The sequence below is a fragment of the Nyctereutes procyonoides genome, unplaced genomic scaffold, assembly GCF_905146905.1.
Source record: "Nyctereutes procyonoides isolate TBG_1078 unplaced genomic scaffold, NYPRO_anot_genome, whole genome shotgun sequence".
Taxonomy (NCBI): domain Eukaryota; kingdom Metazoa; phylum Chordata; class Mammalia; order Carnivora; family Canidae; genus Nyctereutes; species Nyctereutes procyonoides.
The window spans coordinates 45,295,977-45,322,529 of NW_026575133.1; the positions used below are offsets into that span (position 1 = coordinate 45,295,977).

A 26,553-nucleotide genomic window follows, 5' to 3' on the forward strand; every position below is an offset into this window, starting at 1 on the left:
CAGGACTACAAAGTTCCCACATGGGGCCCCTTGGACTCCTGGCTTTCCAGGACCACCACAGGGCCTGGTCCTACCACTAACACAAGAACAACAGCACCACCCCATCTGCAGTCAGGCCTAATTTTAAGGGCATTTAAAATCCCTCAAATTCAGCACTTCTGCTACCATCGAAGCCACCCGACTGTGCGGAGCATGGCTTAATTGCATCATTTCAGGCTCTGCACATCACACTGTTCTTAATCCCAGGGGTTAATTTTTTTTTTTTTTTGGAAAGTTCTCAAGTGTCAGTTAATCTTTGCTATTTTGAAGACAATAACATATCTGATGTCAGTCATGAACGATGACACGATGACACCACTTGACATGTCTGTGCCACCCTGGGGACAAGGCCTCCACTGTCCCATCCAAGTCTCGGCTAAGCTCTGTCTTCCAATTCCCTGCTATTCATTTACTTTTAAGTTTGTTCCTCTGTTTCTAATGTTTGCAGTTGCATCACATGGTCTATTACTTCTCCCCATAGCCTCCAGGATCCTCTGCAGGCATTTCTCAAAGGGTCTTAGAAATGTTTTCGATATGCACTCACATTTAGTAAGCACTCAGAAGAGATGCGGACAGGTGTCTGGCTGGGTGGTAGGAGGGGACGCAGTCTGGTCCCTGGGGACGTAATGAGAAAGGTGTTGGTAGGACATCAAGAGGTGCTTCTAGCTGTACCTGGAACCGGACAGCAGACTCCAAGCAAGTCTCCATCTTGCAGGTTCTGGGAGGTTGGGGGGCTCATCTGTGAGGGGAGGCTGCCTAGCAAGGTGACTGCTGCGTCCCTCCCACCACTGTGTAGTCTGACCACCTGAGACTAAATTCCAACTCCTCTACTTTTTTTAAAAAAATTATTTATTTAAATTAGAGAGAGAATGAGAGAGAGAGAGAGAGAGAGAGAGAGAGAGTAGCAGCAGGGGGAGAAAAAGAGTGAGAAGCAGACTCTCCGCTGAGCAGAGAGCCCAATGTAGGGTTCGATCCCGGGATCCTCGGATCATGACCTGAGTCAAAGGCAGACGCTTAACCAACTGAGTCTCCCAGGCGCCCCCCGACTCCTCTACTTGTGACTACACATCCTTGAGCAAGCTGGTTACCTTCATTTGGCCTTAGTTTCCCTATCTTTACAAGAGGATTAAGGACAAACTCCTTCCCTGGATTGTTGAGAGGCAAGAAGAGAAATGTTGCACATAAATGCTTAGCTGAGCGCCAGGCATGGAGAGGGCCTGATGAGGGCCACATGTTATAATTTCTCATTTCTAACATCATCATGAATCATGGGGCAGATGTCGACTAGTTAGTTATCGTGAACTGACTCAGTATAAGACACAAACGAAAGGGACAAGAACAGTGACTTCTCGCCAGACAGAGCCCAGTTCTGTTTGAAACCCACTTGGCAGCGTTTTGTACAACACGCGGAGTTGCTGCTTACTCAGGAATCTGCCTTCTAAGAAACAGATACCCCCCCCCCAAAAAAAAAGGTAATTAACAGCCTCCAGTTTGCAGCAGCTTTTGTACCACGGAGAAGCCCTTCAGTCACTGGCAAAAGCTGGCGGGTGCAGCCAAGACCTCCTCTTCTCTTCTGAGTTAAATCATGCACTGAACCCTGACAGGCCTGGGTGTGACACCCCTGCTCTGGTGAACTTGGTACAGAAGATTAGTATTTATGAGCCCTGCCTCCGCATCCCTGTAAATGGAGGTCAGCTCTCAGTGTTAACTCAGAGAAACAGTGAGCATGCTTCAAAGAACCTCAGGAACAGTGCCCGTTTTCAGATGATTTAGCTCAATTATAGCACCAGTAGTGAGATCATAAGATTTATTGATTCATGGTTCTTGATGGAAAAATTTTCAGTTCCCTACCCTTATGTATAATGCAGTAACCTCTGCATTTTACATCTAAGGGAGGAGAAGCAATTTCATCCAGATAAGAAATGCTAAAAAGAGCACCACGAGCTGATGGCCAGTTTCCCTCCTGTTCGCCATCCCTGTAAATAGAGGTGTTTAATTTACTGGTATTCACAGATCCTGCCCATGATCTGATGAGCACTCCATACCATTCAGGGAAATTACACTGATGTGAGTCACAGGATGGCATATCATTCGCTTATATTAGGAAGCTAAAGAGGCAATCACTTTTTTTTTAAACCAGGAAACCTTTAAATAAATCACCAGTGTTCTCAGGGATCTCTACTGTCAAATGAGGGCAGCAGCATGGGTCCCACATTTGCTCTTTGAAGGTTACTTTATTAGAATTCCATGAATTACAAAGCTCCCAAAATGCCTTCTGAAAGGACGGTTGCTAAGTCATTTACTGACAAAGACCAAACAAGCTGGAAGGAATTCCAAGTCCAACAACTTGGCATGATATTCTTTGAAAAAGGGAGATACTTAAGGACATAAAACCACTGTATTTTTTGAGTCGCTAATTATAACGTCTGTTTGTCTATCTATCCATCCATCCATCTACCTACCTACCTACCTACCTACTATCTATCTAAATCTCTTCAAGAAGAGTTTGAAATTCACCTAAAACCTCATAACTCCACACAAATGGAAGCTTCATTATGGTATACAGGAAAGGTAACATCTAGAAATGACTTGAGAGGGGCTCCTGCGTGGCTCAGTGGTTGAGCATCTGCCTTTGGCTCAGGTCATGATCCCAGGGTCCTGGGATCGAGTCCTACATTGGGCTCCCTGCATGGAGCCTGCTTCTCCCTCTGCCTGTGTCTCTGCCTCTGTGTGTCTCTCATGAATAAACAGATAAAATATTAAAAAAAAAAAAGAAAAGAAAAAGAAGTGACTTGAGAGAGAAAATAATCCCATTTCTACTCCTCAACCTATCAGCTCAGCCACAGTGGAGATATTTCTTTGTTCTGAAATGGTATCTGGAATTTCAAAAGGAGAAGCTGAAATGGAGACCCACTCAGTTGCTACTTTCCCTGTTGTACTTTTCTCTCTGATCTATAGTCAGTTTATTTTGGAAATCTTTATGTTACAACATACTTAAAATAAATAGGTTTGAATCCAGCTAGCTATTCAAGTAACCTACAATATTCGGTCTACCATGTCAAGTCTAGTGTTTCTTGCAATATAGACAATGCATGGTCTGACTTCTAGAACAGAAAGTTCCGGAGACCAGGAATGTCTGCTGGGCCACTGCTACATGCTCACCTTACATATTCTCCCTCCTTTTAAAAAAGTGCACAGCTTGATTAATTTTTGTGAACTGGACATGTGGAGCCAATATCCAGATCAAAATACAGAACATTTCCAGCATTCATAAGCCTCTCCGTGTACCCTTCTAGTCACCGCTCCCACACTCAAGAGTATCCACTATCCTGGTTTCCAACGGTGTAGATTCTTTTGTCTATTTTTGTGCATAAATGGATTCATACAATATGCGAGTTTTGTGAGTGGCTTCATTTTATGTTATGTTTGTGATCCATATTGTTATATGTGGTTTTTATTTTACTTACCCCTCCGAGTACAATGTCCTGGTCTATTTATAGACAGAGGAAATGAGGCCTAAGGGTTTTCAGTAACTCGCTAAGGCCACATAGCCAGTCAGTGGCTGGGTCAGGACTCAAACCCAGACGGATCCCTTTCTACTTCCATCCAGAATTGAGGTATACCAGTTGTCTTCCTTAATCCCAAACCAGACTCTGTCAACCTGAACAATACCGCCGCTTTAATCATGACTTGGAAGCAGGATCTGAAGCTTGCCTTCTGCCTTAGATAGGGCTCACTGCAAACAGAAACCTTTCTTGGGTAACTGAAGGGATCTGGGATTAGGAGCTCCTTTGATGACGTATATAGTTTTAGCAACAGGCCCAGCTCCAAAGGGCAGCCTTGGTAGTTAACTATCAAGTATTTTTTTTCAAGTGTTTTTTAAACAGAAAACAGTGTATAACTTCTTAAAGAAATAGTTTGATGCACTTTCTACGTCACTGTGCTGGAGCAGCAAGGGAGGGAGGAGAAGCTGAGTGTCCACCTGTCATTAGCAATCCCTGTAACACAAGGCTTTTCTTTATAACTGGAGTATAGTTGACACACAATGTTACACTACTTTCTGGTGTACGACACAGTGATTCAACAGTGCTGTGCATTATGCTCTGCTCACCACAGGGCAACGATCATCACCACACCACGCTACTATAACACTAGTGACTATATCCCTTGGGTTATGCCTTTTATCGCCATGGCTTGTTCATTCCAGAACTGGATTCCTGTATCTCTCAATCCCATTTACCCATTTTCTCCAACCCCTCTCCTCCCTTCCCTTCCTCTCTGGCAACCATCAGTTTGTTCTCTATATTTATGGGTCTGTTTCTGCTTTTTGTTTGCTTAGTCATTTATTTTTTAGATTCCACATGTAAGTAATATCATATGGTATCTGTCTTTCTCTGACTCACTTCACTTAGCATCATGCCCTCTAGGTCCATCCATGTTGTCACAAATGGCAAGATCTCCTCCTTTCTTCCATGGCCGAGTAATGCTCCACTAGATATTATATCACATCTTTATCCATTCATCTATCGACAGACACTTGGATTGCTTTTGAAATGTATTTTTGTGACATATGAATGTGAATTTTAATACTAAAAGACTTTCCTCTTTTAAAAAATCAATGTCTTACATCTTTTGAAAATTCCCTCATCATCTTAATACTTCGTCAAGATGGATTTTCATAACACTAAAAATCTTTTTTTTTAGAAATGATTTTCAAACACCTTTTACATTCATTTAATGATGCTTTAGAATGTTTCAAATTTTCCTTGATCTAAAATAAAATGCCGTTTGGTCAGCAACCTGGAGGTACCTCAGTTTTATCCATATCAGCTGATTCTGGAAACTGAAAAGAGCTCGACTATCTCTGAGAATATCAAGGTACTTTGGGATTGTATTTTTTTTTTTCAACTTAAAATCATCTAAGGATATTTGTTGGATAAATATATGCAAATCTTGGAAACTGGACACAGGGCTCTCTGAGGGCAGAGGCTGTCTCTCACTTCTGTATCCTTATTGTCTAGTACATCTGAGGGGCTGTGTGTGTCTGGCTGGGATGACAGAAACCAAATGTGAGCTTTGTCTTGAGACACAGATTTGAGAACATGCTTGACGACAAAAAAAAAGGAAGCTGAAGGTAGACCTTCTCATCTGCGAGGAGGGAGGGGGTTCTCATCAAACACATCTATATATGAGTATGGACAATGCTAGAAAAAAGATAACAAGCCTTTGGGAAATTGAAATTCCACAGTCCTCTCCGAAGCTCCAGGACCCGTGCTGGCTGGTCTTCGGAGGGCAGTTGCCATCCCCCCTGTGCCCTGACATCTCTGATGGAGATTCCACACCTGCCCACAGACAGGGCCGTGGGGCGGGGTGGGGGTGGGTAATGCATCTGGGTAATGCTGTGGATACATCCCACCCAGCCCGCATCTGTGCTGGACTCCACTCTGGGAATCCTCAAAGGCATAAAGGATTCCCCAGGTCCAAGTGGCATCTGCACCAGTCTCCAGACTCCTTGGCCCTCTGTAAGCTCTGACCCTCGGGCCTTTATCTCTCAGGCAGAAGCTCCCCATAGGGGAAGGACAGGCAGGAAGGGACTTCTAGTGGTCTCCTCAGAACCTGGATACAAGTTCCCCTGCCAACAACACCCCATGCTTCTGACTTTGGATTTTTTGGGTTTTGATTTTTTACCTTCATAACTTTCAATGTCATTATTTTTTAAAAAAGGAGGGACAGTAGGTAAGAGAGTCTTTAAACTCTAATAAATTGAATTACACAAGATAAAAGGTTGCCTCTTCCCAAGATAAACAGAGTGCTGTCCCACAGCCCACCAGTTGCTGTGGTGTTCACCCTAAAAAGTAGTCATGGTGGAAGCCTCCCTTCCTGGCTTTCAGCAGTCCCAGTCCTATGAGCAGAGTTTCCAACAAACAGCAACCAACTGGCCACTGAAGGCAGAAATCAGAGCCACAGCCCCTTAATTGTGCAAATGCAAGATGCCGAGACAAAGCCAGACAGTCTTGGAGGTACTATGAACCGGAGAGTCACCCAGTTTGCCGCTGTGGCCCTTAAATGTCAGTGTAAAGAATAAGGAAAACCCTGTTAAAATGCAGGTTACAAGATCCCAATGCCAGAGATTTTTGTGCATTAAGTGGTGGCTGGAAACTGCATCTTAGTGAGCACTCAAGTGATTTTGTTGCAAGCGGTGTCAAATCACTGAGAATTGCCGTGGAAAAGATCACACCTCACCAGACCTAGGTTCACATCCTGACTCCGCTAGGGCCTTGGACAAGTCACTCCCTTCCCCAGGCCTCGGGCTCATCTGTGCCACACGGGTGCCGGACTAGACATTTTACCCTCTGCACAGAGATGCCATGACTTGTTTGGTTTCCAGTGAGACATCCGGTTGACTGGCCCATGATGGGAGAGTTCAATGGGCCACACCAGCCACCAGCCTCCTCCTCTGCTGCCTGCGGCCTTGGCAGCTACTCAGAGGACCCTGCCTGCCCTGCTGACCAGCCTGGCCATGACTTCCAGCAGCTGAGCACACAACTGGCCATGCTATGCTCCTTGGCTATATGGCCTCTAATTCAATGGGTCTATTTCCTCCTCTCTGACATTTTAACTTTTCGTAAACTTTTAGTTTTGGAATAATTTTAGATTTGCAGGAAAGCTACAAAGATAATACAGTCAATTCAATTTCCCTAATGTTAACATCTTACATTACCATGGTGTCATTGTCAAAACGAAGGAATCGTTTCCAGGGATAAGTGCATTCCTATTAACTGAATTCCACACTTCACTCAGATTTTACCAGTTTTTCCACTAATTTTCTTTTTCTGTACTAGGACCCAAGGGCACATTTAGTTGCCTTGTCTTCTTAGCCTCTTCTAGTCTGTGGCAGCTTCTCCATCATTCCTTGCATCCTATGACCTTGATGATCTGGAGGGGTACCGGGCCAGGCAGCCTGTAGAATATCCCTCAGTTTGGTTTGTCCGATGTCTTTCCTCACGGTTGGACTGGGGTCATGGTTCTTAAGAAGAAGGCCACAGAGGTGAGGTGCCCTTCCCGTAGCATATACAGGATTCCTGCTATCAACATGACTAATCACACGTGATGTATGTAATCTTGAGCACTTGGGTAAGTAGTGTTTGCCAGGTTCCTCCATTTTTAAACTTTTTTGATGAGTTCTGAGGTAATAAAGCTTTGACTCTAGCCACCAAGGGTTACCAGGATAAAATGGAAGAAACAGGAGTAGGCAGGTCATGCAGGCTTCGTCACCTGTTTGGGGATAACTGGATATGTGTGTGGTGGGGGAGGGGGGCCGTCCCTGACCTAAGCCGGGCTCTAGGTCTCTGAATTGCAGGTGAAGTGGTTCTCTCACACTGGTGTCAGTGTACGAAGCGAGCTGTTTGAGAGACTTTCCAGTTCTGTAGGCTTGGCATGGAACCCAGGCCACTGTATTTTTAATGAGCTCCCAGGTGATCTTGACCTACACTAGCTCTGGGGACCCACTGAGCTATTGCTTAGATTTGTCTTGCAACCCTGGTTTCGCGTTCCAGTTTTTACACTTGCCAGCAGGTGGACCCAGAGGCCTGTGACACCGAGTCCGCTGAAGAAAACTAGGGCAAATTCCAGTCAACAAAGCATTCCGCATCGTAAGCAGAATTGGGGTTATTTTGAAACAGATGGGCTCTACAGAAGCTGCTGCACTGAATATTATGGAGTTGTTTATTGTCTCGATGGTCTGAAACTGGGGACTATTTGCCAGCATCTAGCAGTTTCCATGTCCTATCAGACTTCTTCAAGAGCAGGCAGGACTGACGAGGCCCTAGGAGAGGGTCAGATAGGGTTATGGATGTGGATGTGGAGACAGATCTTTTAACCAGCTCTGAACTCAGAATCCACTCCTGCTGCTGTGCTTGCTGCCTCGCATCACGGAGTGCTTTTTACTGCACTGATCTCTATCACCGTAACTCCAAGTTAGAAAAGATAGAAAGATACAATCTGTGGTAATAAGATGATCTTCGATGTGGGAATACTAAAAATGATTTATTGTAAAACCTAATAAAAGTGGTTCTGTTTACCAGTCCACATTTTCACCCAAACCCCTGCTCTTACACCTGCCCCCCATGCTCTTTTCCTCTGCCTCTTCTCCTTGTGCCACCCCAGAAGATCACCAGGAGAGAGGAAGCGAGATCAAGAAGGGCCTTCTGGTGCTCATCTGGACCGTGCCTGATGCAGTGGTTCAAAGTGTGTAGGACCAGGACTTTTATTTTTTTATTTTTATTATTATTATTTTTTTTGGACCAGGACTTTTAAACGGAGTATTCTGAGTTCTGGAAATCTGCAAAGAACTCTGGCATCGACGGTTCCTCCCTGGAGGATGTTTTTAATTCCTTATCCTATGACCCCAGACACTTTGCTGCTGTCCTGGCCAGCCCCGGCCCAGAGGGGCCACGAAGGGGTCTTTGAAATTGGTGGCTTGGTAATTGGTGGCCTGGCTGTCTCGGCTGCTGGGCAGCCCCCAGAGATCCAAGGGATGTGGATGCAGGGATGTGCTTCCTGGTCGATGGGGCCCTGCCTGAGGTGGTGGGTCCCTGACTGCCTGGGCCAGCACCACCCCTTGGTCCAAGGGATAAAATGCCAGGTGCATCTTCCACCCCCATTCATGCTCAAGGGGAGGCTCTTCACTCAGAAATAACAAAATGCCCAAGGCTACTGTTTTTTGCTTGGGCTTTCAAAGCCCCTGCTCAGACTGAGAGAAGCATTTTTGATGACGTTTAGGCCTATTTCATTTTTTTTCTCACTCTCTCTGCCTTAAGTTCCAAATCAGAGACAGCTCATGTTTCAGCTCTTTAAGCAAAGGCCCAAAATAATGTTTTCGTTGACTTTTGAAATCACAGACCATTTAAAACTAGATAACATTTCACTCAAAAACCTCAATCTTCTGAAAACACCGTTTAGCCTTTGGGTATGAAAATACAAATAAACATCACCCCAAGGAATCAAGGAATAAGAAAAAAAACATGGAGAGCCTATGTGGGGAGAACTTTGGAGAGGGACAAGGGAACTTAGGGTAGAAACCTCTGCTGAGAGGAATCACTGGGAGGGGCGGGGGCAGCAAATCCAGGTGGCCTGGGGCACCCACTGCAAGTAACCGTGTGTCAGGAGAAACAAGGCTGTGCAGCTTGGGGAGGCACATAGGCTGGGACATCTGGCTCCTAGGCTCAGTGGCCATAGGAACCAGGTCCCACAGCCACCCAACACGTCCATGTCACAGTCCTGCAAGAAACATGGCCAATGGAAGCACTAAAGGCCAGATACTGGATCTAGAACACAAAGTCCCACAGTTTGATGTGGGAGAGCGAGGTGAAAGGCAGATCCTAGGCTGTAACTTGGGAGATCCCAGACCAATGTCTGTGGTGGGACCCAGGAATCTGCATTTTTCTCTCACACCTGGAGTGAGCTATTGGCCCGACTTGGAGAAACTTGGATCAGAAGAATCCCACACTGTATTCTGGGGAGTCATCTGGCCTTGAGCATTGGCACCAGCAACATGGCTGGTAGGGTCTTGGGTTGTTAATGCTCAATCCCGGATGATGTGTGACCCAGCTCTCCTGAAGATACCATATATACATACCATTATGGTGCTGCCCTGAAGATTCCATCCGTCATAACATCAGAGTAAATGCAACTGGCCCAGAATCCCTCATCCTATCCTTGGAAAGAATCAGTTCACCTCTAGATCCCTGGTGCTAGGTACACGGTGGGTGCATCACAAATGTTTGGTAAATGGGCAAAGAATCAACTAATTTGCCATTGGGGCTGGGCACAGAGGGGGTCAGGATGACCCAGCCAGAACAGCAGGGCCAAAGCACACTGAGGGAAACATAGGTAAATGGTGGCAGGAAGGAAATTTCAAGGTCTGGGATCATGGTTTTTGGCTTGAGTCACTAACCAGCTCCCAAACCCTGAGCCATTCATGGGTGAGGGGAGGCTACACACCCATAGGCTGCAGAACACAATTCAGTTTGTTTCCTCCATGAAATTCCTGAAGTTTTCCTGGGCTCTGGGGTTCACGATACTTTAGGGAACTTACAGTAGCTAGGAACAGGCCGAGATAGGAAATGTATTATGCATATCCAAGCCCAACGCATCTTAAACACTTAAAAAGTTCAAATTATTTCTGCTTTTCTAATGCCATAGGCCTGATTAGTGCATAACCGCATGTCCAGAGATACTGATAACAACACAGAACTGAAAAACAATCCCTGACCTAGGAAACTGTCCCTGAGATTTTTGAGGGCCAAGGGGAACATCGTGATTCAAAGCTCTCACGAAAGCTGAAAGCCTCCTGCTTCCTTTCATGGCAGGTGGGGCGAGGGGGAAGACAAAACGCTCTGAGAAGCCCTGTCACGGGGTGTGCCATGGCTGGGGTCCAAAGTGTGTGGGTGGGCGGGGGCAGGCTGGGGGCCTCCCAGGGAAATAAGCTCTACACCGAGCCACGAGCAAACAAGAAAACGTGAACACTAGAGACAGATGGTTTAAAAAAAAGGGTGGGGGGGGGGCAAGAGAGGGAGGAGGTGGGAATAGGGAAAGAAGGATGAGACACCCTTGTCCAAAGTATGACGGCCAAGAATTGTGAATGGTGACAGTTGGCGGCTCAGAAAATTGGGGTGGGCTCCTCTACCAAGGTGTCCACACCAGGAAGGTGAGGACAGCACAACCTTTGAGACTTTCTCCGTGGATAAGTCCCGTGAGATGAGTGGCTGAGAGAGGCTGTGGGCAGTGGGGGGTACACAAATGGGCAGGAGCCTTGCTCTCCGTGTTAGAGCCGAGAAAGTCTTCGTGTGGGTCAGGGTCCACCTTGAGCTGTGGCACTTGTGGATTTCTGGGATGTGATAAGCTAGCCCACAAGTACGATGGTTGTTTAAAAAACATGCTTGCTTCTTCTGTATTCGGTGGTATTTAGCCTAAACCTGAGCCTAAGTGCCACTTTCTTGAGTGTTCTTTCAGGTCTGGTTAACTCACTGCCATCCACACTGCATTCTGATCATGTGCCCCATTAAAGAGTGTGTGAGTGTGTGAGTGTGTGTGTGTGTGTGTGTGTGACACACACACTTTCTCTATCTCTCTCTCTCTCACACACGCCCCATGACTGAAACATCTCTCCTACATGAGCCCTCCCCTCTCAGCCTCGGGAAGGCCTGGGGGGGGGGGCTTTCTCAGACTGTTCTCACACCCCTGAAACGGCTGCCTCCAGCTGACCTAGAATTTGCTCCGAAAGGATTCTATAATGGCCTTTGCTGTGGAGAGGTACTCAGTAACAACAAACAGTGACTTATTCTTACAGGTTTGTTAATAATTTCTAGCAGAATAAAACTTACTTTATGAACATTAAGGGAGACCACGGGACTAAACTTTCTGAACTTGAAGTGCCAAGTGAGGAGTCTAAAACTATCTTAGAAAATGGATGTAAGTGAAGGGAGGGAGTATGTTGCTTTCTGAGCCTCCTCTCTGGACGTATCTCAGTGTGTGCTACGGACAGATTAAAAGCTCCTACGGGAAGGCCAGTCTATGGTTTTAAGGAAGCTCTGAAGTTTTGATCGAGTGTGGACAGGAGATTCTGTATGAGATGTGTCTAGTCCACCACAAAAATCATGGGTTTTCCGAGCAAGGAGGGGGGTCACTTGGGATGGTGGCATCCAATCGGCTCATGTTGGAGATGGGAGACAGAAGCACAGGGAGGGTAAGTGGTTTTCCAGCTGATGCAGCTACAGCAGCAGAGAGAGAAGCCAGGTCCCTCCACTGTCTGTTCCTAACACTCGGCTTCTTTATTTTCTCTTTTAGGCTCATTTCATCCTGAATAACTCACACCACCTCCCTTGTTAAACCTGGAGTGGACACTGGTGTCTTACAAAAGTGCCCTTCTGCTCCCTGGCTCTGCTGGGGACAGTGCAAGGGAAGGGTTTCCCGGAGTCAGATGGACCTGAGTTTGAATACCACCCCTGCTCCTTGTCCTGCGCCCTTGGACATGTTACCCTCCTCACTGACCTTTGACTTTGTTATCTGTGAACTGCAGAAATCGGCTTCGTAGATGTGCTCAGAAGTGAACGAATCAGAGGCTGTCAGCGCCAGGCCCCAAACCATCGAGAGTAAGTGGTACCTGTTATTTTACTAATAACCTCCCTTCCAGGCAGCCCCATCCCAGGAATGTTCCCTCCATACAACCAGTTAATCACACATACCAGACCCTAGTCACCCTGGACATCTCCCTCTTCTCACCTGGCCCTCTGTGACACATCACCAAACCCTGTCATTTTAACCTGAACGGTTCTCGAACTCGTCCATTTCTCTCCATCTGCCCCATCACCACCCCTGCCTGAGCACCTGTTTTGGGAGCCCCTAGATGATCTCCTCACATTCTCTCTGGCCTTCCTGCAGGCCATTCCCCACACACTTGTGGGAGAGCTTTTGGAAAACATGCACCTGATCCAGTTCATCCTCTGCCTGCCCAGGGCTTCCTTTTCTTTAAGTATAAACACCAAAATTTGTACCCAGCCCAGGACACCTGCCTTCCATCCCTTCCCACTCACTGCTTATCCTTTTCCAACAACCAGCACAAACACTGGATCCTCAGGAAACGGATTGTATCCCCTGAACCCTCTATGAGGTCCTCTGCCCTGGGCTCTCATGGGAGCATGTCCCCTTCCTTCAAAGCACATGACGCCCCCATTGTTAATTTGACAGGACTCATTATTTCAGGAATGTGCATCCTCATTGGGCTGTGAGCTCTGTGGGTAAGAGGAGTGAGGGGTTGTGTTCACTTTCTCTAAGGATGAATAAATAAATAAACAGATGCATGACTGAGAGGGAAGGAGGGACAGAGGGGCAGCGTAGTAACTACTGTCCTCATTTTATAGATGGCCAAACTGAGGTTCCAGAAGGTGTGTGATTTTCTGAGGCTTCAGAGCCAGCAAATAATATGGCCTGGATGCCAGGGGTTGGATCTAAGCTTAGTGTTCTTTCTCTGTACCACCAGGTTGCTCTGGACACCAGCACCCACATCTCTCCCTTTAAAATCCAACTTTCTTCACTTTAACCAGTGGCTCAGCAAAAAAAATTTGTGGGTTTTTTTTTTTTTTTTAAATGGGAGGCTATGAGGGTATGGGAGGGGCCGTAATTGGTACATGAAAAAAGAAGAAATTGCAAGTTGATACATTGGATATTCTGAGCTAAGGAAAAAAAAAAAAAAAGACCATGAAAAGGCACAGAACTTGTTGCTATTTAGACCAAGTATAACCACGTTTCCAGAACTGTTTCTACGGGTCTGAGGATAGTAGATTAAGGGCAACTGACTTGGCAAAAGGCCTAGACCTGTTTTCAGATGCTCTTAGGTCAGAAAAAAATAAGGACAGTTAAAAAGCCCCAATGAGGACACTATACCAACATGACTGATAAAAATGGAACAGACTTCTATGAGTCATTTGTAGCTTTAAATACTATAGAAAAAAAAGAATTTATAAAACATGCCCAAACAGCCTCCCTTTGATGTGGCGAGCCCTTTTAAAACCACATTGTTCAAATTTATGTTAAAATGCAAACCCTTCATGTTTACAATGGTACTCTTGGAGGAATGCAATATAAAAGTACAACTGTTAAATTTCAAAGACAAGACTTATAACCCCAGAACAATAGGGCATTCCCAGTGCAAATTTATGAGCTGTTAAACCTCAAAAGGTTTCTTCAATTAGCAGTGAAGGCTTTTGACATATTTGCAGCCTGATATAGGGGCTGCTCTTTATATAATTTGGGGTGTACTGCTTTTATCAGAACTTTTCCTTACTTTTATTGACCTCGGCCGACAACTATTGTGCTTCTCTCTGCACAGCGTTTGATCCTGCTAATTATGCTGTGAGGCCGGGACGGCATTTCACGGTTTACCATTGCTCCTGGGGCGCGCTACAAATTATACATAATGCATTGCATTGTAATTGCTGCATTGTGAACTTGGCTCGCCTTTCCAACATAAAATACCGACATCCAAGTAGTTTTATTATAAAAAAAAAAAAACCCATAAGGGATTCTTTCGGATTATAAACATCTGAAGACATAACATTCTCATGAATTCCAGCTGGCTATTTTGGACACACAGAGGGCAGGCCAGGCTGAAAAGCAAAGCAAATATACTTCATATTAATGTTTACAGAGAAAAAAGAGGAGGCAGTCATAAAGGCAAGACTCGACTGAATACAAAACGAAACGGAGGGGGCACAAGCTGAAGTGGGGACAGAAGTCCAAACCGAGGAAGCAGAGATGCACATTCTCGGGATGGTCCCTTCACCTCACTGTGCCTGGAGGTCCTCATTTCAGAAACAAAGGCGCAGAACCACAAAAAGTCTCCTTTTCCCCCAAGACAGGGGCCTCGGGAGAGCACTGGCTTGTTTTCCGAGTCCAGTTTGTAGGAACCTGTGTCTTGTACCAAACATAGGGCCTTGTGCCGGTGCCCTACTGCTTTGGGGCCCCTTAGAATAAGACAATGCTTCCTCTTTAAGGGGCAGGAGGTGGGGTGGCTGCATGAACGGAGCTGCAAGTTTTCTCTATGCAGTACCACCAGGTGGAAACAAAATCACAAGAATGACATCATGGTCAGTGAGGCTCACCGCCGCTGCTTGCACACCCCGGGCCAGAAGTCCCGCCCCAGACACCCCACAGCCGGCTACCTGGAGCTCCGGGCCTGCGGTTCCTGTACCAAGCAACACCGAAGAACCAGGCGACTACTCATCCTCGCTTCTCCCCTCTCTCCAAAATGAGACGGTAACATGATCTATGAATTCAGACCAGTTCCTTTTCACCTCCTTTCAGGGAGAAGAATGTTCTAGAAGAGCTTAAGTGGAGGTGGCACTCAATCTGAGCACATTCTGCACCAGTGAGATGCCATGATCAAAGAAGGGGCTTTAGGAGTGTGGTGAGACTGGAGTGGGGTGGGTGTGGGTCTTAGTAATTCCTGACAAATCATCACGATCTGAGGATATGCCCATCCCTTGCTCGCCGCAGTGGCTGCAGTTTGGAAGTCAGTGACTGGGCATCCTTGTTTCTCTTGCCTAATAAGTGGGCGGGGGGTGGGGGTTATGTCCAAGATCCAGGATGAGCGGAGGGCACAGGCTGCCCCTGCAGGCCCTGCCTGGTAGCTATGTTTGGGCTGGCCCCCAGGGGACAGCGGCCAGTTCTATGACACCTCACAGTGTCCCTCGTGCTAAAGGCTCAGGAGGTCACATCCTTGCTCCAATCCACACCGCACCTGGTCTCCAAAGAATTGAGACTTGTAACCAGTCAGGTGGGCCATGCCAGTCGAGGCGGAAAGGCTAACTACTTGAACTGAGCGCACTAGAGGGACTGCTCTCGTATTTTCTCTGTTGCTCAGACCTAGAGAAGGAACACAGCGCCCGGGCTTCAGTCAGCTTTACTCCTGCAGCCAGACGCACTCAGCGGAGCCCTTGGGGGCGCGTTTTCAGCTCTTGCTTCCTGTGGGCAGAGGTGGAACTTGACTTACGTGTATGGCAATCTCTTCTTAACTATTTGCTAAATCATATGTAGTTTCTATAGGCATCACCTCAACTTTTAATGTGCCCAGATAAAAGGCAATAGTTGAGGAGTCTATGTTTAGATCATTGTTGAAAATTCTAAGCCTAATAGATTTTCAAGGACTCCTTCTTTGTGTAGAAATACACCCATGGCCATGCCCTTCTGCACTAGGCAACGTTGGACGGTGTCTTTGCATCCAAGGAGACTTCCCTGTTCTGCACCAAACTGCTGCCTTTCATTAAGAGCCCAGGTGGCTCAGTCGGTTGAGTGTCTGCCTTCAGCTCAAGGTCATGATCCCAAGGTCCTGGGATCAAGCCCCATGTTGGGCTCCTCGCTGAGTGGGGAGTTTGCTTTTCCCTCTCCAGCCCACCCCATCATGCTCACTCTCGTCCTCTCTCTCTCAAAAAAAATAAATTCTTAAAAATAAAAAAGAGAGAGAAAGAGATTAACCAACAGTTTCTGCTATCTAGCTGGGATTGGCCTGGCTTCTGAGGGCTCTGAGGGGAAATGAGAAAGCGTCAGGAAAATCGAGAACTGGCTCACTCCAGGGGGAAGGGCCTTTCCTCAAGGAGATGACCCCTCCTGAGTGAGGGCCTCAGGGGCATCTACTCCACTTGGTCCTGTCAAAAAGCATTTCTCCTTATGCTCTTTTATCCTCCTGGCACCACATTAATCCCTCGGAGACCCCACAAAAGCCTAGATCTGAAGGCTCACGTGTTAGAAATGGAACTGCCAATTAAAGGAAAGGAATAAGCTGCAGCTTTAAAAACACAACTCCCCCCGACTAGGAGACCCGATTTTCCCCCCTGCCCTCCATGGAGTCACAGCAGTGAAGGAGTTGGGGCAGCTGGCACTGCTGTTGGTCCATATGTAGCCATCAGACCAGCCGACCCACGGGAGCCCAGTCTGAAGAGATGTATGGCCTAAACACGGTAAAGGGGGCATCATGTCACCTACCTGCAAGGCCAGGGACCCTCCAGGAGCAACTCCAATTACAGGACAATGCCCTTGTCACCACTGCCATGATGGGTCACTCACTGCTGGGAGTGGACCCCCACCTTGCCCTCAGTGATGGGTACCAGTCACTAAGAGTATCCTCATGCTTGGAAGGAAATCCCTATGCATGTCACTTCCGGGGTAAACCTCTATTTATTTTTCAACTAAATAGAAGAATCAAACAGCCAGATGTCCCTTCTGTACATCTTTATTAACCAACAAGAGACCTGACAGCCGTCACCATTTGGTTCCTCAGGACTCAAAAAAAGCAACACTCACACAACACCGTGGGGCCAGGCCCTGGCTCAGCTGAATCACATCCACAGCCTACGCTCACCACTGCACCCAGAGACCCGCCGTTCCAGGGCCTGACACTGAAAAGGTCCTGGAGTCAAATGTTAAGTCCAGGAAAATTTGGTGGAAAGTAAACGTGCTCTCAAATTGCAGTTCTACTGGGTGATGATCCACCTCATCTGATAACCTCTGGCAAACTAGGAAACTCACCTTCTTCTTCCTACTGGTGATAGCTGACACTGTTGTGTGCCTATGGTGTGTCAGGTGCGGAGTGAGGCACTGAACGTGGATCATGTGCTAGGACTCCCTCACAGTGATGGACGAAAGGGAGAGTGTCTGACCAGCCAGTAACAGCCAGGAGAGCGAACAGCTAGTTTGCTCCTTCTCATCTCTCTCATCTCCTTGATTTCGGTTTATAGTTTGTAATTTCTAATTCCCCGAGAGTTTCTGAGGCTGCCTGAAATGTCAGCACGTTGCCTCCCCTGCTTTCCTTAATTTATATGATGACCATTACCTGAAAACACCACCTGTGTGTCAGGCACCATTCTAGATTAAGGACGAATAAGGTAGTCTCTTCTCTTAGGAGCCCATGTAAACCTAAGATGAACACGGATATATGGTGTAAATGAGTACATATATTCACATCCATGAGACCTGTGCACTACAACCAATATTAAACATACATTAACATTAAAAAATAGAATTTCTAAAGCTAACAAGGCCACCTAGACATCCCCTGGTCTCACAGATCCTGAAACAGTTCAAAAAAGCTAAGAAGGGATCCCTGGGTGGCGCAGCGGTTTAGCGCCTGACTTTAGCCCAGGGCGCGATCCTGGAGACCCGGGATCGAATCCCACGTCCGGCTCCCGGTGCATGGAGCCTGCTTCTCCCTCTGCCTATGTCTCTGCCTCTCTCTCTCTCTGTGTGTGTGTCTGTGACTATCATAAATAAATAAATAAATTAATTAATTAAAAAAAAAAAGCTAAGAAGACTTTCCCAGGTCCCTCAGTAAGCCTGCAGTAACTCTGGAACTAGAACTTACTGACTACACATTCCTACTGACTACACACATGCCTATGAGTCAGCGCTCAAACAACATATGTGCTCCAACAAGGCTTCCAGCAAAAGGGGTCACTCCAATGGCTCGGATGGCCACAAGGCATTGCCACTCTTGCTCACATAACACATAACCCAACTCCGTTAGAACACTAGCTTCTCTTTGATGTTGGGCCACAAACACTCAAACATGCAGTTGATGGGCAGTTAAACTCCCCTCAAAGAGTTCTGTGTTCCTCAACTAACCACTCCCCGCCAACCTGGTTTAATGGCGAGCACACGGTGCAGCTGATTTCAAACCACACTTCAGACCTATATTTGACAGCAAAGTATGTTTAGAACTTTCGAGTGTTGGGCGTACAACGGTCGGAATCCTAACTATTTATTCAGATTGTTACACCCAGTGCCGTGTAAATGGCATCTTTGACTCTGGCCACTCCTCAAGCCTCGGATACTGGGGAAGGATGCCAGAGCGTGGCGAGGCTGTGAGGCGGCCTCCCCACAGACCCTGCAAGCCCTCAGGTCCAGTACATGCCCAGCAGCCATTCTACCTGATGGTTCCCCTGAAGAGAAAAGGGGACTCTCAATAGGGAACAGCTGGATGGGTCAACAGTCAGGATTATGATTTTAGGACAGGATACTCTATTGGCCTGAGAACAGTTCTAAGGCTCACAGAAATGCTGGAGGGGGATACGATCAGTGGCAATTCTGTCCATGAACAAAGCAGCTAAAGCCTTCTTCCCATTTGGTTTTCACTCCTGATGACAATGATGATGACAATCACAACAGACCTGGCGTTTTCAAGAAAGACAATCTCTAGAACTTTTAGGGCTGATTTCCTCATGGTCTAATTTACCACCTTCTCTAAAAAAGAAAATAACTCAAATATAAAATATTAGAAAAGTTCTTGCTGAAGGGGGCTGGGCGGGGAAGAAAGAGTCAATGGGAGAGGTGACATCTAGGAACTGCTCTGGGAAATACTCCCAAGGCAATGGAGCTTTACTCTAAATAAATACCAATCTCCCACTGGGGATAGTTCTAGGTAAATGGCAAAGCATAGGAGGAAGCAGAGCAGGAGGCCTCCAAAGAGGTCCATGAGGAACAAGTATTCCCAGTGACCATCCACATAAGAATGGATCCCCTTTTCCGGGGTGAAATCAGGTTTGAGGAAGAAAGGATAGCTCTTTAGATAATCCTAGTTTCTCCCTTCCTCATTTAGTCCCTTTGTATTTCTTTCTTTCATAAGGAAGGGGCTCTCTCTCTCTCTCTCTCTAGCTTTCTGCCATGTTTAGTGGGTCACTTGCTAACAGAACCTAGAACTTTCAAGAAAAATGAAAATTCAGCACCTTGGATTTAAAAAAAAGGCACAGAGTCAAATGTTTTAACACATTTGAAATGACACAAAGTAGGGCTCCAAAAGGTAAAAGCCCACAAAGGTCCTCAAACATCCCCACATGATGGAGAGAACATCTCTCCTTTCATAGAGCTTATAATCTAGTGGGGTCAGAGGCACATACCAACAACCACCACCTCCTTGTGAAAGATCTGAGAAAGTAACTTCTCTGAACCTCAGTTTCCTTATGAAAAAAACAACTGACCCAAAGCCAGAAACCACTGCCTTCAGGGCAGTTTTGGGGATTGAGTTAAAAACAAACAAAGAAGATGGGAAAGTATTTCACAAGTTCAAACTGATGACATGTAAAGTTTTAACTCCTTAAATCTTGGGACCTCTGGGTGATAAATGTCTCTTACTATGTTTGATGCTGTGCACCTGCTGCCTATGAAGAATTGGTACTCAGAACAGACAAATCTCTACCAAACCCTAAAAATAAGGCCTCTCTGGTGTCCTTTTGTAGCCAACAGATGTTGCTGATGGACAGACACACATAAACTAGGATGCTTCATGCATAGACCAATCTTGGTCCATATCACAAGACTTCAAAGAGACAGGGGTTTAAAAAAAAAAAGTTTTTGGGGAAAAACATGAAACTATTTTTCAATTGGCTTCAGTCCTAAGCAGACACCACCACTCATTTGCCCTAAGAATGAAAAGCCATACTGCTCCTAAATTCAATTTTACTTCTCTCTTGTAGACATTTTATGAAACACCTAAATCCTCCCAGCTGGCAGTGCTAGTAGATATAAGGGGAAAATGAACTCAGTTTCAGAAAGAAAGGATTACGCAGCAGAGCTGAGAAATATATCATAAGAGGCTGTCTGGTTTCCCCCTTCTTTCTCATGGGCACCTGTTTGGGGAGCAGCGTGGGTGAGGGCTAGGGTGGGATATGACCAGGTTCAAAGCAGCCCAGGACACAAGAGAAGACACTAAAGGAGGAAAACATTTGTAGACTCGTGTGAAGAGAAAACTGGCTGCTTCAAATGTGTTAGACTAGACCGTCCTTCTGGCTTCGAGATTCCCTTTGTGTCTCACCACAGGATGTGTTAAGATGATGTGCAGTGTTTAAATAAAACAAGAAAACAAACCAAGAAAAATTTAGCGTTATGAAGAAGGAAAATCTCCTAAAAATACTTTACTACGACTTCAAACATGAAATCACATTTACAAAATAACATTTTAATGACTTAGGCGTAAGTGACTCAGGAACATATGGATTAAATTTCTTTCAAAATGCATATGGCTTGAACAATTAGGGGGGAACTTGCTTGGCAAAATTAGCTTGGTTTGTAGAGCACAGCTCTGGAAAAAGGAGAAAAAAGTGTGTCAAACTGTACTCACTGTAGCGTCCCTTTCTGGAGCTTTCTTTGGTGACTGAGTCAATTGGCTACAAGAGCCATTACCTAAGAAACTTGGAACAACTTTCTTGGAAATGGCTTAATTCTTTTTTCCTTATTTAGGCAAAGTATTCAATAAGTTTATAATAAATGACTCTCCTTCACCCCCAATATTGCATCAAAAATAGAGGTCCGCTTCTGTAAAAAAATGTTGAGTCGTCTTAGGCCCAGAGCAAACGATGACGGTGTCTTTTTGACAATGGGCATGGCTATGTATACAGAGATATTTTTATTTCCTTTCAATCCATTTGGAACAAACTTTAGAGAATACCTTCTTCCCTTCCCCAAATTAAAGATGCTAATTTTAGACAAAGCCCACCACAATCAGGCTCTGTTTTACCTGGCTAGCCTTTTTGGAGTGTGATTTTTGTTTGTTTTTTGCTTTGTTACCAAACTTCATATGCAAATACTACCACCACCACCACTGTAAAATACCCTAACATTCATAGCGTTTACTGATTCCAAAATTTACCCTAAAATATCATCTCATTCCTCCCTAGGGGACAGTCATGAGGAGTATTCAACCCACTTTTTAGATAAGGAAACAGAGATCAGGTTCAGAGAAAGGTTGTAGAGCACCTACTAGCCAGCCAGTGTGCTAACACCAACTGTACATTCCTGTCTTGGTATCTTTTATTGTTTACTTTTATTTATTTTTATTTTGGAGAAAGAGTGAGAGCAGAGAGGGGATGAAAAGGGGTAAAGGGAGACAGAGAATCTCAAGGAGGCTCCACACTGGGTGTGGAACCCATCATGGGGCTGAATCTCATGACCCTGAGATCATGACCTGAGCTTAAATCAAGAGTCAGATGTTCAACTGACTGAGCCACCCAGGTACCCCTATTCATTTTTATTAATATTTAATAGTGGTACTCTCTGGAAGACCTATTCTCTTTAGTCACACATCTGAGAATTTCCACTCTTTAAGGACTGGAACAAATGCCACACATTTCAAGATATGATCCTTGAACACTCAGTCTCTAGTGTGATGGTCTTTTTTTTAATGTGTCAACTGGGCTCAGCTGCGGTCTGCAGTTACTCAATCAAGCACTACCTGGGATGCTGTTGTGAAGGTATTCAAGACATGATTAAAGTCTATAATCAGTTGACTTTAAAGGAGATTGTTCTAGAGATTCTGGGTGGGACTAATCCAGAAAGGCCCTAAAACCAGAGCTGAGATTTCCTTGAAAAAATAAATTCCACCTTCGGATTGCAGCTTTCGCACATGCCTGAGAATTTCAGTCCACTTAGCCCTGCAGGCATGTTCTACAGATTTCAGACTTGGCTGTTTAGCGCCTTCAATTGCATAAGCCAATTCCTTGCAATGAATCTCCTAACAAATGTCTCCCACTGGTTATTTCTCTGGTTGAAACTTGAGTAATTTCCCAGGTAACTCTTCCTCTCTGTTCCTATCATTTTATGATTCTTAAGCCATTTCTATAACTCACTGCTGGTTCTATAAGTTCTTTGCAGGCAGGCCTGGGCCTCAGACATCTCTGTAAGGCACATAGCACTTAGCCTTACATATGAATAAATATTCACTGGGAGAATTAAATTACATAACGCAAAAGCAGAAGAGATAGTGCTCCATCCTCCTGTGAAATAAGTAAATCTGATTACATGCTCACGGGGAAATGATTTCACCAAGGAGATATTTCTGTCACCTATCAACAGGTTGCTGGTTTCTCCTCACTGGACAGGACAATCCTCTGCGAGCAGGACAGTTAACACTCTTGAGCCTGAGGCACTGAATGATGATTACAACTTTTCTACTTTTACACTGTCAATGTGACAACAAAAAAGCTCTCACAGACACATTTCCAAATGAGCCCCCTGCAGGGGGCATACTATACTTATCAAAAATTGCCTTCTCAGCATTGTAACAATTAAAATTTATCAAAATACGGAGTGAACAATTATGCCAACAATGGCTTCTCCTAAAACAAGCTGCAGAATTATAGGTTGCAAAAGTAGAAGTATACTAACAGGTCATCATGAATGCCATAAAGTGATCATATGCAGCAAGTCATAGGCAGGATAAGTGTTCTTAACTTTAGACACTTTACCCATGCTAAGGATATAAATCTCTTTAGTAATTCAAAAAACACTTAGGAGCCCTACTGTGAGCCAGGAACTATTGTTACTAGCTCATGAGAAAGTAGCTAGAAAGATTTTCGTGGAGTGCAGAGGGTACATTTGGGATGTCCTGACTTAAAATATTAGTTATGTGGCATGCATGGGATTCATTCTTGGGGACCTGGGGGCCTCATAAAGAGGTGATCCATCTTCTACATCACCTTCTCAAAGTGATTTCCAGACCAGTATCAGAGCATCATCTGGGAACTTGTTAGAAAAGCAAATTCTCAGACCCCATTCCAGACCTGCTAATTCAGGAACTCTGGGAATGGGGCATTCTGCTTAGCGTCTGAGAATTTCTATTTCTAACAAGTCCCAGGACACACTTTGAGAAACTGTGCTCTACTGCATTAGGACAATGGCCACTAACCACATGTGGCTATTTACATTTAAATGGATTCAGATTAAGTAAAATAAAAATTCAGTTGCTCAGTTGTATTAACTACAGCAGCCCCACTTATCCATAGTTTTGCTTCTGCTGTTAACCATGTATTGTCATGAGGTCAACAGTAGACCAAGGCTACATCACATCATTCTACTTCACCTCATCACATAGGCATCTTATCATCTTGCATCATCACAAGAAGGCTGAGTATGATATTTTGAGAGAGAGAGACCACATTCACTTGGCTTTGTACTATAGTCTATTGTCGCAATCCTTCTAAATTAGTATTGCTGTTCATCTCTTACTGTGCCTAATTTCTAAATTAAACTTTACCATAGGTATGTATGTATAGGAAAAAACATGCAGGGTTTGGTACTCCCTGTGGTCTCAGACATCCACGCCTCAAGGTTAAAGGGGAACTACTGTACATTTGCAGGGCTTAGCACATGTAGCTAGTGGCTACTACACTGGACATGGAAGACACAGATCATGTCCATCATTGCAGAAAGTTCTATTGTACGATGCTGCTCTAGAATTACTGACAAGCCCCTCCTAGGAGAACCTATCCATATATAGTCAGGTATTATAGGCAGAGAAGAGACCAATTTCATAACTCTCAAGGCCAGATGGTCTAAGTCAAAGGCAAAAAACTGCTTTGTGATGAAGTTTGCATCTCATATGGGCAACTCACTATAGCTCCAGGATGAGTAATATCAGGGGTTTGTTTATTTAACAATATCTAAGGCTGGGGAGTCTGGTAGTAGTAATGCAGCCGATGTCAATTATCATGTTCCTTTTCATTAATTATCAGGGGTAGAGGTGGGGGTTAAGAAACTCAAGCCTTTAAAAGCACAGGACCCCTGTTCTAACTCTGATGGAACAAGAGACAAAAGTGGAATCTATATGGCACCAGCAACTGTTCATTTCCTGAAGCAGCTGTTACCAAGGTCAATCCTGACGTTGGCCTTGCTGAATCCAGGACCCATTTCTCAGCCGTCATCCCACAAGGACTACAAGAGGCATCTGGCACAGCTGAGTACTCCTTCCTCCTGGACTTATCTTCAAGGAGCCACTGTCTCTTCTCCATTTTCTCCCCATTTTGCTGGTCCCTTCTTCTCACTTTCCTTTGCTGGTATCTTCTTTTCTCTCCATGCTTCATGTTGGACACCCAGGCACTGGGTCCTTGATCCTTTTCTCTATTTACACTCACTTCCTTGGAGATTCCATCCAGCTTCAGGAATATAAATACCATTTATGCCATGCTGGTGGCTTGCAAACATATTTCCAAACACAACTGTCATCTGGCCTCATATAAACCACCTCCTCACTGTCTCTACATGGAGCTTTCATTATCCTCTCGCTCTCTCCAAGTCCAAGACTGAACTGTTTTTTCCCTACAAATCTGTTCTCTCTGCATGTTCAGGTTAATGGAAATTCCAACTTCCCAGTGCCCTCAGCCAAAACCTTAAGTCCCCCCCCCCTTCTTTCTCTTACCATCACAATTATTCTGTCAAAAAATCCTTCTGGACCACCTTCAAAATGTACTCAGAAGCTGACCTCTTTGCATCTCCTCCAAGGCACCTGATGGGAGCTGTGGCCTCTCTTGCCTGGACTGATGCAATTGACTGATCTGTCATTGGGTTTGGGGTCCACCATCTTGAGATTGTTAACTTAATTACATCTGCAAAGGTTCTTCCTCCAGATATGGTCACATTCGGATGGGGTCTTTTGGGAGTCACCACTCAACCCACTATGCTATCTTACAGACCATTCTCAACACAGCAGCCCAAATGATCCTTTAGAAAGTTAAATTATGTTACTCTGCTGCCCAAAACCCTTTAATGGTCCCATCTCAGAGAAAAACAAAAGTGCTCTGACTGGCCTAAAAGGCTCTATGTGATCTGGCTCTTCTTTCTCCATCTTCACCTACCTTCTGGGTACAAAAAGCACTGGCTCAGACTAGTGCACATGGAAAGAAGTGGAAGAATGTGAGCCATGTTTTGAATCAGCATCAAGAGGACTCGGTTATTGGACGCCTGGGTGGCTCAGTGGTTGAGCATCTGACTTTGGCTCAGTTTGTGATCCCGGGATCCTGGGATCGAGTTCTGCATCTGGGACTTCTCTGTCTGCTATTTCTCTGCCTTTATCTGTCTCTCATGAATTAAAAAAACAAAAACAAAAAAACCTTAAGAAATACAGAGGACTTGGTTATTGACAATACTTGATGAGGAATAAGTCAGGGAGGTGGCAAGGTATTATGAATTCGGTTTTGTACATGCTGTATTTGGGATGTCCTTGAGTGGGTTATATATAATATCAGAAGCTTAAAAAGAGATCTGAGCTGTGGAGATAAATCTGGAAGTTGTTGGCATATAAGCAGTAACTGAAGCTTTGGGAAAAGAAAAGAACACCTAGGGGCAAATGGGTGGCATAGTCGGTTGAGCATCCAACTCTTGATTTTGACTTTTGGGGTCCTAGAACCAAACCCCACATGGGCTCTATGCTCAGTGTGTAGTCTGCCTGGGATTCTCTCTCCCTCTGCCCCTCCTGCTCATGTTCTTTCCACCTCTCTCTCAAATAATTAAAAAAAAAAAAAAAGAACACCTAGGATGAAGTCATTAGGAAAACTGGTATTCAAAAGTCAATTCAAAGAGGTGCACCTGCCAAGGAAAGAGGCCAGAACAGCAGCCAGAAAACCAGGGGAGTGGGCATCAGGGGGGAAGGGAGGCAAAAGGTGGGGTTTCAAGACAGGGTGATTAGCTTTGGTAGGAGAATGTGGGGAAGAAAAATGATCCCAGGCTTTAAGTACACTGAGGTCACTGGAGAACTTGTCTAGAGCTGGGTGATTAATTAATGGTGGCCATACCATGATGAAATGAAGAGGTGGCAAGATTCGGAGTTGAAGAAGTCAAGGGATAAACAACTGGCTGGAGGCTGTCAAGGGAAGAAAGTGGCAGGTGAGTGAAAGGCAGCTGTGTTACCGTTCTCTTTCTTTGGGGATGAGGCAGGAGAGAGGCTAGTATATGTTTCGATGTTAATAGGAAGGATCCAGTAGAGGCCGACAGGCTGAAGACAGAGGGAGAAAGGGATGATCAGTAACAAAAGATTTTCCTGAGAACAATGATAAGAAAGAGACCTCCCCACCCAGCTGTCAGGAGGGATGAGTTAAGTATGGGAATGGGTACAGGTAAGTTTGTAGTTTTTTGTTTTTTGTTTTTTTTAAGATATAAGGGAGAGAGAGAGAGAAAGAGCGAGTGCATGCATGCAGGTAC

General features: G+C 45.2%; 1 protein-coding gene and 1 long non-coding RNA gene across 6 annotated transcripts in view; one reads left to right on the forward strand and one right to left on the reverse strand.

The window, feature by feature from the left end:
- RHBDD1 (rhomboid domain containing 1) overlaps positions 1–26,553 on the reverse strand; it is a 125,671-nt gene that overhangs the window by 5,169 nt on the left and 93,949 nt on the right. The gene's annotated exons all lie outside the window — the stretch shown is intronic.
- On the forward strand, positions 11,460–18,237 carry LOC129493829 (uncharacterized). The gene is made up of 4 exons (XR_008661218.1): positions 11,460–11,511; positions 11,887–12,191; positions 14,902–15,004; positions 15,461–18,237. It is a non-coding gene; the product is annotated as an uncharacterized LOC129493829 (long non-coding RNA).